General features: G+C 36.9%; 1 pseudogene; it reads right to left on the bottom strand.

Annotated features, from left to right (window-relative positions):
* Nucleotides 1-4947: 4947 nt before the first annotated feature.
* LOC144708290 (cytochrome P450 89A2 pseudogene) lies at nucleotides 4948-6447 on the bottom strand (annotated as a pseudogene).
* Nucleotides 6448-12437: the final 5990 nt, after the last annotated feature.

Below are 12437 nucleotides of genomic sequence, written 5' to 3' on the forward strand. Positions count from 1 at the left end.
TACCTTTGCATGGATCGCGTTCATGATTTTTTGGATCCCAAAATGAGACGAGTTAAGCTGCTCAAGTGTGCAGCCTCTAGATGTATCCACGTGATCCTACGCACGTTGAATCTCCTTCTTCTCCTTGACCAGCCCCATCCTACCTCCACCATCATCGTTTCGCCATTCCAATCGCATCAGGCATGAGGAGGGGTGTGGGAAAAAGGAAGAAGAAGGGGAAAGGCCCCTGAAAATTTCTGGATAGGTTAATATCATTCAGGGCCTTCCCCTATTTATAGTAAGCGGGCATTTTTCATAAAAATTCCTAAAGCATAAGTATATCTTCCAACATCCAAAAGATCATTTGCGTATGACCTTGTAGGCCCATGTATTAGTCTAATTAACAACTCCAACAACCCAATAGCCTTTATTGCCTTCAAAATTAATTAACTCTATTATCATATATATTATCTAACATTGAATCGATTTAACCCAATCGATAGGTTGAGTTTCCAACATGTGGGGTGCAAAGCTACACCTCATGTTCTAGAAGATACAAAGGAGTGTATATTGACTCACTCATGGAACCTGGTCATCATTGGTTACCATGTATGTATAATCCCTCATCCACTTGACGCTCCATTGACTACTTAGGGTATGGTCAACTCTCACACCCTAGTCTGTCATCTAAGTTGGTACTGTTGCATTCGAAAATCATCGGAGAACTCTGCTTCGATATTTGACTACCTTAACCAAGGACTTCATCACATCGCCTTCCTCGAGCTGTCACCTTGTGTACTGAGGGTGCACGATCCCATCTTTACCACTTAATCTTCCTCGTGAACTTCTTGATGTACCTGAACTAAGACCGTTTAGAATCACATGATTAGAGACTCGTTGGCTATAGTCAAAGTACGACTGTCCATCCACAAGACGTCCTTGGTGTCTCAAGTCTAAGGACTACGTACACAACCGTGACGTGAATCGACTTGATTAACATTTCGGTCTAATACCATTCAGGGATTCGTACAGATCAATTCAGTGAACTCTTTCCACTAAAGATCACCCACTATCTATCCTTAGTGTCTCCAAACTAATGGCTACGAGACCGGCCATACTCATCATTTGAATGAGGCTAGATAGTGCTATTCTATTTGGATACTTCAATGTCCTTCTCACGTATCCTTCGAATAGGTATGTTTAGAACACATTCTTAAATACTAATGATCTCCCTATTACGATCTCATCATAATTCACTAAGTCTGATGATGTATTCATGAACTTCATTATAAGCGTCACACATTTACTATAATGAATATGTTCTACCAATGATCATCGGACGAGATGTGGCATGTGTGATTGGCTTGCCGGCCACATATATTTCCATCACTAGGTACTCCAATTTATGAATACAATTGTTTCATTAAAATCAGGGCCATAGAACATAAAACATAAGTGTGAGCAGGTATAGGAGATGCATCATGGTTTGCTCCTTTTTGAGTTGTCGACCATCACCATGCTGTCATATAATTGTACTCATAATTCCTAGTTCATAGGCTTTCGTAGAGTGTTTGGATGGACATAATGTGTTGTTGGGTGTGCGTTAAAAACATCAGCCGCCTTCTGTGCTATGGGAACTAGAAGATGGATGAACTTGTCTCCTCCTCACCTCTTTGACGGGTTTCCCTTGAAAATTTAGAAGGCAGCCAATCTGTTGAGACCCTCAACATTCCTGCTATTCTCATCATTGAACCCTTTCCCTTTAAGGTCCTCACGAGTAGCAAATTACGTGGGGCATTGGGGAAGTGAGTTCTTGACATATTTCTGCACCATAAAATGTCAGACCAATAATTAATAATTAATATTAAAATTCAGTTACTTGGTGATACTTCCTCCTTGGGAACCTATTTTATTGTTTTACTTGAAATTCATGTTAGAAATGTCAATCTGGGCTTCTAAACTAATATTCATAAAAATGTTTTATCAGTAGAGGGCTAGGAAGTATGGAATACACATGGAGCAAGTATTGCACATGTGAATGTTAGCTTTGATTCGTAATTTTCACTTTTATTTATTTTCATAACTGAATATAATACAATGAAATCAAACTAATGACTAGTAATTCAAAAGAATTATAGGAAGGTTAGAAATTATTTCCTATTTTTCCTAGTTTATTCAAAATTTATAAAGTATTTTTGGACATTTTTATGGAAATTTGATTGGAAACCCTAATTAGTTCTTATTAAAGTAAGTTAGGCGGCATTTGGGGATCACCAGGTGACTATTGAGAGCAGTGGAGTGTGTGGAAGACAGTGAAGCAGATTAACAAAATACCATTGCTGATAGCCATTGAGATGGTGGAAATACACACCCCAAGCAGCAGACCTAAGGCAAGCGGTGCAGACTTGCCATCGCCGATGGTCGTTGGGATGCATTGAATGCTTTCTGGTGATTGGTAAATTTTATGAAGGTGTAGAGGGTTACCAAAACCTAGGCTATCAGCAATGATGACCTAGCAAAAAGGTGCAAGATATAAGTTAGAAAATTTTATGATTTTACCTTGTTGCCGTATGACGATTGGCCAAGTGGTAAAATGGTTTACTGGGTTTTGATTTAAACCTTCACCCTCAGAATACAAGGAGGAATCTTATTGACATTTCAAATGTGAAAATGACTGTCCTAGTCTTTATTAGGGGACAATCCAATGGTCCTTTTTCTCTATGATGAGATTATATATATGTTTATATTTGAAAGGCGGATTGATAGAATGAAGATGGGAACAAGAAAGTTTGAGTCCTAAAATCCTCCTGGATTGTCAGATATCATCATTTAAATTTGGATAGATCTAAGCTGTTAAAAATCATCCTCTGACTTTCTATCTCCTTTAATCCCTATAGTGGATTGCCAGCATCATGACATTAAATTCGAGAAATAAATAAAAAATTTTATTAAAAACATTCATATTTATATTTTTGGATTTAAAAGGTTATTTTATTTATTTAGTATTAAGTCAAATACTCTGTTAGAGTAATATTAAATAAGAGAAATTTAAAATATAAATATACATATAAATAATATATTTAGTATTTCACTAACATATATTTATGATCACTTCAATGAGACTTAGAACATAAAATAAATTGATGTACAAGTAAAAATACCATATTAATGTAATTATCAGCCTCCAAGAAAACCATTGGAAAGACGGAATTTCAAGGAAGCCAAGAAATATTATTATGGTGGGTCTCTGTCTTTCACAGTGACGATGCTTGATCTTCTTTGAGTTGACTTCGAAAGTGTTCTTTTCTTCAGATGCCCAAGCCTTCACCAAGTAAACCTCCAATGTCTAATAGGATACTTTAAAAGTGTGCATACTTAATCTAAATGAACAAATAAATGCGGTTAACTTGTACTAAATATATTTTCAATGATATTGAATAAGAAACAGTCACAAAATCTATTTCAGTGTCAAATAATTTAAATATTTGATAGCAAATCACAAGATGTTTCGCTAAAACATTGTGGTTTACCGATATCTTGGTTGACTTATTCTGTTTTTGTTGTCATCAACTCTTATTCTATCTTGGGGCAGATCTAATATTTATTGGGTTCAACCACCACGGGTTAAAGATGCGTGGAAGTCAGGATTTTAAAAATTAGATCTCGGAAGAGCACTTCTGGATATTTCATGATTCTCTTTCGCGTAACATTCAAAATAGTGCTAAAAAGTTACAAAAAATAAACTCATAAGCTGGAGAATCTACATAATAAGCAGGGATTTATTTTGTGACTTTTACACAAGTGAATCTCCCTTTCAATCATCTCGCAAATTTGCCATTTCATTTGACCTATTATTTTCCAGTACTGTACTTTGTTCCCCAATCACATCTTAATTGTGCATCCAATGACACAATCCTAGAAGGTACTTTTTTATTTCAATGTTAGCAATAACTCATATCTTTATAATAAAAATACATAACCTATTATGATGATCTGCAGACCAAGGTCACAAGATGTTTCACTACAACTTTGTGTTTTTCCCATATCCTGGTTGACTTCTTCTGTTCTTGTTATCATCAACTCTTATTTTATGTTGGGGTAGATCTAGTATTTATTGGGTTCAACCACCATGGGTGAAAGATGTGTGGAAGTGAGGATTTTTCAGAATGAAAATTTTCAAAAGCACTTCTGGATATTTTATGATTCTCTCTTGCGTAACATTCAAAATAGTGCTACAAAATTACGAAAAAATAAACTCATAAGTTGGAGAACCTACATAATAAGCAGGGATTTATTTTATGACTTTTACACAAGTGAATCTCCCATTGACTCATCTCGCAAATTTTCCATTTCAATTGATCTGTTATTTCTAGTACTGTACTTTGTTCCCCCATCACATCCTAATTGTGCATCCAATAACACAATCCAAGATGTTACGTATTTATTTGATTGGTTGGAAATTGATCATCCATTGGAGTTACCCTTTCTTACTGATGATTCAACATTTAATGAAAGATATGATTTTTAAATCTTTAATAATTACTTAAAGATCCCAACTTCCCTCCCCTCGTACATTGTCCTCTTTAAATTAACCAGAATTTTGAGCATTTACTAAAAAAGAAAAATTCTTCCTAAGACCCGTTTGTTTTCTTATGGAGAAAGCTTATTTGATATAAAAGATAAAATGGTAAATAGACATTAATGTACTTTAATTTTTTATGATATCATTTAATGAACCTTGGGCACCCTCCGGGTTCAAAACTACTCTAAGCATAAAAAATATGAAATCAGATAAGTCATTTAAATATAAGATAAGTCATTTAAATATGGAATCATTCAATAGCATTAAACATCAATTCAGCATAAAAAACAGTCATCACACGCACACATCAATTATTTAAGAGAGTACTGTGGCTTGGTAAGCTCCCGTGTTTTGTAATTTTACTGAGGGTAAAAATTTTATGCCGTCTACGATGTCGGTGATGTGCGACGGCTGGTAATACAGGCTCGGAGGGGATTCTTCATGGAGACTACGAGGCCATGTTTCTCTGACAGGTCGACCCCTTCAGAGGTTGCTTCCCATCTGAACTCTCGCACGAGATTCCCAATTAAGTACTCAAGAATAAGCAGTGCAAGGCCCATTCCCGGGCACATCCTCTGGCCCACTCCAAACGAGATCATCTGTATCTTGTTTCTACCAGTAATATCCACTCTTTCCCCTTCTCCTCCTGCGAGAAACCTCTCCGGACGAAACTCCAGCGGATTCGGCCACATATCCGCGTCAAGGTTCATCCGCGCCACCCCAAAGTTCACAACTGTGCCCTTTGGAAAACTGTACCCGTTCACCGTCACGTCCTCAGAGACTGCGTGCGGAATTAGAAGATGTGTTGGAGGATGGCGCCGCAACCCCTCAAAGACCACCGCCTTGAGGTACGCTATATTTTGGAGGTCGTCATCCATCGGTTTTTTCAGGATTTCCTCTGCCAGCTTTTCCTGTATGGCAGAGTTCTTGACAAGGCTCGCCATGATCCACTCCAGCGCATGCGTGGTGTTTTCAATGGAAGCCAAAAAGAACTCAGAACAGAGGACAAGAATCTCGTGCTCAGTTAGACTTCTGTTCTCTTCAATGCGGAGGTCGACAAGGCGATCTAGGTAGCAGACGCCTAGATTGTTCTCCCCCAAGAGCCCGGCTTCTTTTTTCTCTAAATGACTTCTTATCAGAGGAAGGAAGGTATCCTTCAGCAGCAGCCAATATTGGCCCGGGTCATTGTAGCTCTCCTTGAAGAGATATGCGTAGAACTTGTCAACCATGGTTAACAAGTTGAGCCCGGAGGCGAAACGCAAAAAACCCCTCACCGCGTCCTCTATTCTTCTCACGGCTTCCGCGTCCGGCTTCTCGCCAAAGCATAAAACGAACGTAAAGAAGATCACCGAGTGTTGAAAGATCTCCCTGACCTGAACAGCGTGACCGGGGGACTCAGATTGGGCTCCTCGGAGTTTTTCAATCATGATCTGTACAGACCACTGGAGAGCCCTGGCGTTCTTGGCGATGGGCAGGGTACTCACTCCGGCTAAGTTTCGCCTGAAGACCCGCCATGAGGGGCCATAGCCTGCAATTGCTATGTTGCGACAGCGGCCCACGATTGATTCAACTGTGAGAGGCGGTGGCGGCCTGTCTGCGAAGATGGCGCCATGGCCGATGAGCATCTTGTGGGCGAGATGCCTGTCGGCAACCATAACCATGGCGAAAGGGCCAAGTTTGACAGTCGCGAGGGGCCCGTACTTGGCCCATATGTTCTTGAGATAGAATTCGAACTCGGACACCGTCCTTGAAAACCAGAGGAGATGAGCTATAATGGTAATGGATGACGGCCCTGGCGGCAAACTTTGTCGTGTTCGTGGCCTTTGTATAAGAAAGATAGCCAGTGTAATGCACGAGACAAAGAACCCTATTGCCCAGGTCTCCATGCAGAAAAACTCAGAATGATTATTGATCCTTACAAAGCAGTTCGTTAGAAAGCAGTATCTGCGGGAGAGTTTTTATGCCGGAATGAGGCTTCACATTTGTGGGCTTAGCTGTCATCCAATTAAATTATTGATCCTTTCGGCGCGCAAGAAAGGAAAGCCAGGGTCAGTGTAGTAGGTGGGGTGGTCCGCAGAAACATTAAATGAGGAGGTGAAACTACCTGCAAGTTTATAGAGAGAGCTAAGAGACACGAACAGAACAATAGAAGGGAGAAAGAGAGTGATGACTAACTAATAATTGGAAAAAAACATTTCGAAAAGCCTAGAAATAAAGAATGGAGGTTGTTTCACTATCTTTAAACATAAATATATCTCTATTTCTTTTAAATTTCTGTTGTCGCTATCATCCGACCCCATCATCCCTTAATTACTATCCGTCGTAGCATTAAAGAGGTCTTCTAATAATGTATTGTACAAATAGATGTTGGATCTAAATGTGGGGATACACACACTACTGTTTATCACGGTTATTATGAATAATTGCATCCCAATTGTATGGTTTAATGAGGATGGGATTAAGGCATAACATGATTATACTGCTGTGGTTGCAAATGTGTAGAAACCGGATCAGTTACAAAAAACTGTAATGGGTGGTTTTGAAAACTGATGGTCATAGGAGGCCTATAAATTTCTTGGTTATGGTCCCTGGATTATGCAAGGACGTGAGACCCTCCAGCCCCCATCTGCTTGAAGAGGAATTCAGTCTCCCCTGCATTGATCCAGAAGATTCACTCCAATCCATTACAAAATTGACTTTGGGCTCGAGAATAATTTTTTATCAATCAAAACTTTTATGTCACCCACTATTTTTAAATGCTAATAAACGCAGCAGTTCTGGGTCGTAATAATATATATATATATAGAGAGAGAGAGATATATATATATATAAAGAGGCACATTGTCAACGCTGAATCCAAAAAATTGCCGTTTAAAGAGGGAACTATTTGCTCCAAGTGGCTTCTCATGAAATTGATGGATGCAGTTCAAGTGATCGGAAATGCTTAACCACCTTCCCTCTCTCTCCTCTCTCTCATTCCCCTTTTTTGACTTTTCTTCCCCCTCTCTCACGTTCTTTTCTCTCTACTCACTCAACTTCTTTCTTTGACTTTTCTTCTCCACTTCTCCTCTTTCTTTCTATCCTTTCTCTCACCCTCTTAACTGTCCAACTATCCTTTCTTTCTGTCCTTCTCTAATTTTATTTCTCTCTCTTTTCAACAACTTCGGAATCGACTTTTCTCCAACCTCTCTCCTTCAACTTTCCCCACAACTTCCTCTAAGTGAACCACCATTCTCCCTACCACTTTCTCTTAAACCACCATTTCGAATTGACAATTTTTTTTCTGTGTAACTGCATATTTCTTTTCCTTTAAAAGGGCAATGAGCCTGCTTTTATGAACACATTTGCTTGATAATTATTGTGAAGTTGTTTGTGAGAAAAGAGTGATTCCACGGTGATTTTCTGGCGATACGGTAATGGAGCGTCAATGGAATGATTACATCAGCTTCTCTTCTTCGACATCCTCAATTCCTCTTGAGTTCCTTCTTTCCCTTCGCCATACTTTATCATCTCCATCATTTCCCTATCATCTTATTCCCATCGTCCCCATCATTGTACCATCCCTTCATCTCACCTCATCATCCCTATCTAGTTCTCATTTTCTCCCTTCTTCTTAACTTTATTAATTCCTACTTCATATCCCATCTAAGTTGTAAATCACTCTCCACACTTCATCTCCACCTCTTTCACATTACACATCAACATCCTCTCGTGCTGATCAAATCTCACATTTCCTTTTATCCACTTTTCCACACATCCCCCTCTCTTTATTTGCACCCCCGTGGAGCTGCAAATCAACGTCAATCAAGGCCATTCGACAACTGAACATTCAAGCTATTATCTCCTATCTCTAAGAATCATTGTGTATCCTTAACTTTTAGATAATTGTGGTTCATCATAATGGTTAATTTGCTCTAAGTGATTATTTACTTTAAAGTTATTGCGTGCTAAACTTTGATCGTCTATTTCAGATCTCTTATTCCCATTAAGCTAGGAATATCACTAGCATTACCGCATTCTATTTTGTTAAATTATTTTTCCATTGACATCATAGAAACTCAAAAAATGAGGTAGGAAGGGAATAAGATAAGTTGTGTCATCTCCAAGGAAACATATGGCTTTAAGATATTTGCCTAGAATTTCTATGATTTATAAGAGAAACTCTATGCTAGACTTAAATATGTATGTTTCAAGGCCGACTTCTGAAGCTCTTGTTCTCCACATTTGTGCTTTAAAGGTATTAGGGTCAAATCAATATACTCTAGATTAAACCAAATCAACCTTATAGAATGGCGTAAAGATGTGTGATGTCCCTCATGTGGAAGTCTTCCATTTGTAGGAATAGATGTCAGTTTGTTGAAACTTAAATGAGCAACATGTTGGGAGCAAACAGAATTGTGAGAACTGATGCGGCTATGTGGAACAAGATGACCCATGGACTGATGAAGAAAGTAAAGGAAGTGAGCGATGCCCAAAATAGGAAGGTGTGTAAGCAAAGGTATCATCAATGGAGGATCAATTTTTAAAGAACGCAAAGAGATTAGAGGCAAGAATTCAGATTCAAGGGAGAGTTTGTTAGGGATGCTGAATCACAAACTTACCTGTGTCGGTTGAGGATTCACCGATTCATTTTGCCGACATATTTTACCGACATAAGTTTTTTTATTTAATATTTTTGTTAGTCAGTTCATATCCTTATAAATAGAAAAGAAGATGTAACATAATAGTGACTCCCCAATCTATGTTTATCTTTTATTAGAATGGTTGTGCTCTATAGGTTTGTGTGGAGCCTCTCTATCTCAATGGGAAGTCCACGAGACATTCACAGCTCTAGTGTATCTTGTTTGAATAATATCCCAGTGCATACTTCCTCTGTTTTTTAATCATCATATTGGACATGGGAGTTAATCAAGAGGTTTATAATACCTTGCGCCATAAAAATCTCATCCTCTGATTGTCTATTTTTTAGAAGTCACATCTCAATATAATGTAAGAATTTCATGATTTGACTTATACAATTGATCAGGAATGTAACATTCTTGATCTTCAAGATATGAAGATCTGAATGTGTCTTTATCTTCCTGAATACCATAATCGTTCTAATATGCTCCTAAAAATCTCTTGATAAGCCTAAAAATGCACGTAAATATGTCATTGATTTTGGGTTTAGACGTATACAATAAAATTTATAATTTCACTTAATTACTAAATATGGAATATAGAGCAAGTAAGGAGTCGAACCACAGGAAGGCAACAATTAAGAATTTTTATCCAATTTTAAAGAATCAATTCAAAAAATGAATTAATTTTGCAATTAATAAATCTTAATTATCCTCAATAATATTCTTTAATTAATCAAAATTAAGTAAAACTTAATTTTGATTTTTAATATTTCGGTCAAAAAATTCAAGATAAGAATATTTTAATTTAAGCTCAGATTAATTCAGATTGTTAATTCCCCAATTATTATAAAATTTTAAAACAATTTTTATGAATTAAAATTGGGAATTAAATAATCAAGAAAGGGATTTTTAAATTGGACTTCAAGATGGATGAATTTTTTATTCAAATTTTATTTTTAGGTTTTTTATATGTTGAATTAAATTTATAAACAATAAAATCTAGAGAGAGAGAAACTAGACATATTAACCTAGAGAGAGAAAGTGATGAATTTGGGGAAAAGATGAAATTCGACCCTAAATTAAAAATCTAATGAAGCAAAAATGTTTTAAATTGATGTAGAATTAAGGATCAAAAATCATATCTTTAATCGGAATCAAAATGAAGTGCTAATTTCATTCAAAACAAACTTCTAGGGCATGTCCATTTCGCCCATGCCTTGGCGTTTTAGAATTGTTCAAGAAGAAGATTGAAATACAAATCAGAGACTTACAAATTTGAGTTCAGAAGCGAAATCTGTCGACTTCAAGAATCCCTCCTGTGTCCTTCCTGGACAATTGCTTGGGGGAGAGCATCCAAAAGTGTTTTTTGCCCTTTTCAGACCTCCAGTAAAGATCCAACCATCTGGATTATAGAGGGAGAAAAGACAATCCTACCCTCAAAATTTCAGCCCAATCGGACGTCTAGATCTTAAGATATCAAGGTTTTAGTGATGATAAATCTAGGCCGTTGGATCGTTTTATCTCTCCTCCAAGAAGCTTGGAAACGGCATTTTCTGATTGGTTGCCATATTCTTTCTCATTTTCTGCTTCCTCGGATCGCATTTTGAGGCTTCGTTGTCTGCGTTGGCCGCCCGTAATGATTGGAGATTGATTAGCCTTTTTCAATGGCTATAGAGAAGCCACGTCACCCTGTATATATAAAAAAAATAAAAAAAACAAGGCCAGCCGCAATTGTTTTACCCACGTGCGCCGTAGCCGCAATGTTTGACTTTTCTTTTTTATATATAAAAGAAGGGCTGTGAGATTACCTTAAAATAATAAGAAAAAACTCTCACTCTCTCTTAAAATATATTTAAATCGTATACCCGTGATGTTTGACTATTCTTCTCTCTCTATTTAAATATATTTAAATTGTATAGCCGCAATGTTAGACTATTCTTCTCTCTCTTTTTAAATATATTTAAATCGTATAGCCTCAATGTTTGACTATTCTTCTCTTTTATTATTAATAATAATTATCCACTCATTCGCCCGAATTTCGGGTGAATGATTGTGGATGCCCTTTAATATATAAAAAATATAGTATAAAATTCCAAATAAATTAAATATGTATTATTTAAACATATAAAAATCATTTCTTGGCTATATAATGGTCAAAACATTAAATAAAAATATGGAAAAATTCCAGAAAATCATGAAAACACTTATCAACCTTAAGCCAAGTATTTAAAGCCCTGTAAAAAATATTTCTTCACTAAAATGAGGTTAAATTTGATGTGATAAATGATAAAAAATCAGAAAAATAATAAAATGAAAGTGTGACTAATTTATTTTTATTTTAATATGATAACATGCAAATATAGTCATTAAAATACATAAATATAATGTAAAACTCATTAATTAATCATGTTAATTTGCAAGTTATCATCTCTCTCATAAATAGGTTTGCCACATCATTCACATCATCTTCACGCTCATCCTCATACTATTTGTTTTTTTCAATACACGGATATTCACCTGGTAAAGTTGATCCCATCTTGTTAACATGTTTAACTTAAATTTCCTTACCAGTTACTCGTGTCTCCATCATTGTATTCTCAATCCAATAATAAACTAAGATAATAGGATGAAACATATATTATCCTTGAACAGTCCCAACTAGAGTATTGATCAAGTGTAATGATTTTCCAGCAATAATAGACGCAGTCAACACTTTGACTCAGGAATCGCTCCATGTTGCAAATAGGGTGGTTGAGGAATAGGAGAGAGGTGTTTGCGAGGTAAGCTAGACAAAAGGATTATGGAAGAAGAAGATGAAGCGTGGACAGTACAAAGGTCACAGCTTGCTAGGATGACAGTGTCAAGCTTGAAGAGGACGGGGGGAAGAGAGTTCATGACTGAGAAGGAGAGAGTATATATGTATATATATATATGGAGAGAGAGAGAGAGTGAGAAAGAGAGAGAGTGTGTGAGAGAGAGTGAGAGAAAGAGAAAGAGAGAAAGCGAGAAAGAGAGAGAGAGTAACTGCTAGGGCTGCTTATATCTCAATTCCTCACAAGCTGGAAGGCTTCATAGGTCTTCGTTCTGGCATGTTTCTTGGCATATCATCTACATTTTATCTGACTTCAATTCATATTTATACTTCTCTTTATATTACAAGGCTAGAAGGCGGCAAGCTGAATGCGGAGTGTATAATAAGCTCATTTTTTGGGTGTCAGTAATTGGTGCGTTAATGAGACATTCGATATTTTTTT

The sequence above is a fragment of the Wolffia australiana genome, chromosome 10, assembly GCF_029677425.1.
Source record: "Wolffia australiana isolate 7733 chromosome 10, ASM2967742v1".
Lineage (NCBI taxonomy): Eukaryota > Viridiplantae > Streptophyta > Magnoliopsida > Alismatales > Araceae > Wolffia > Wolffia australiana.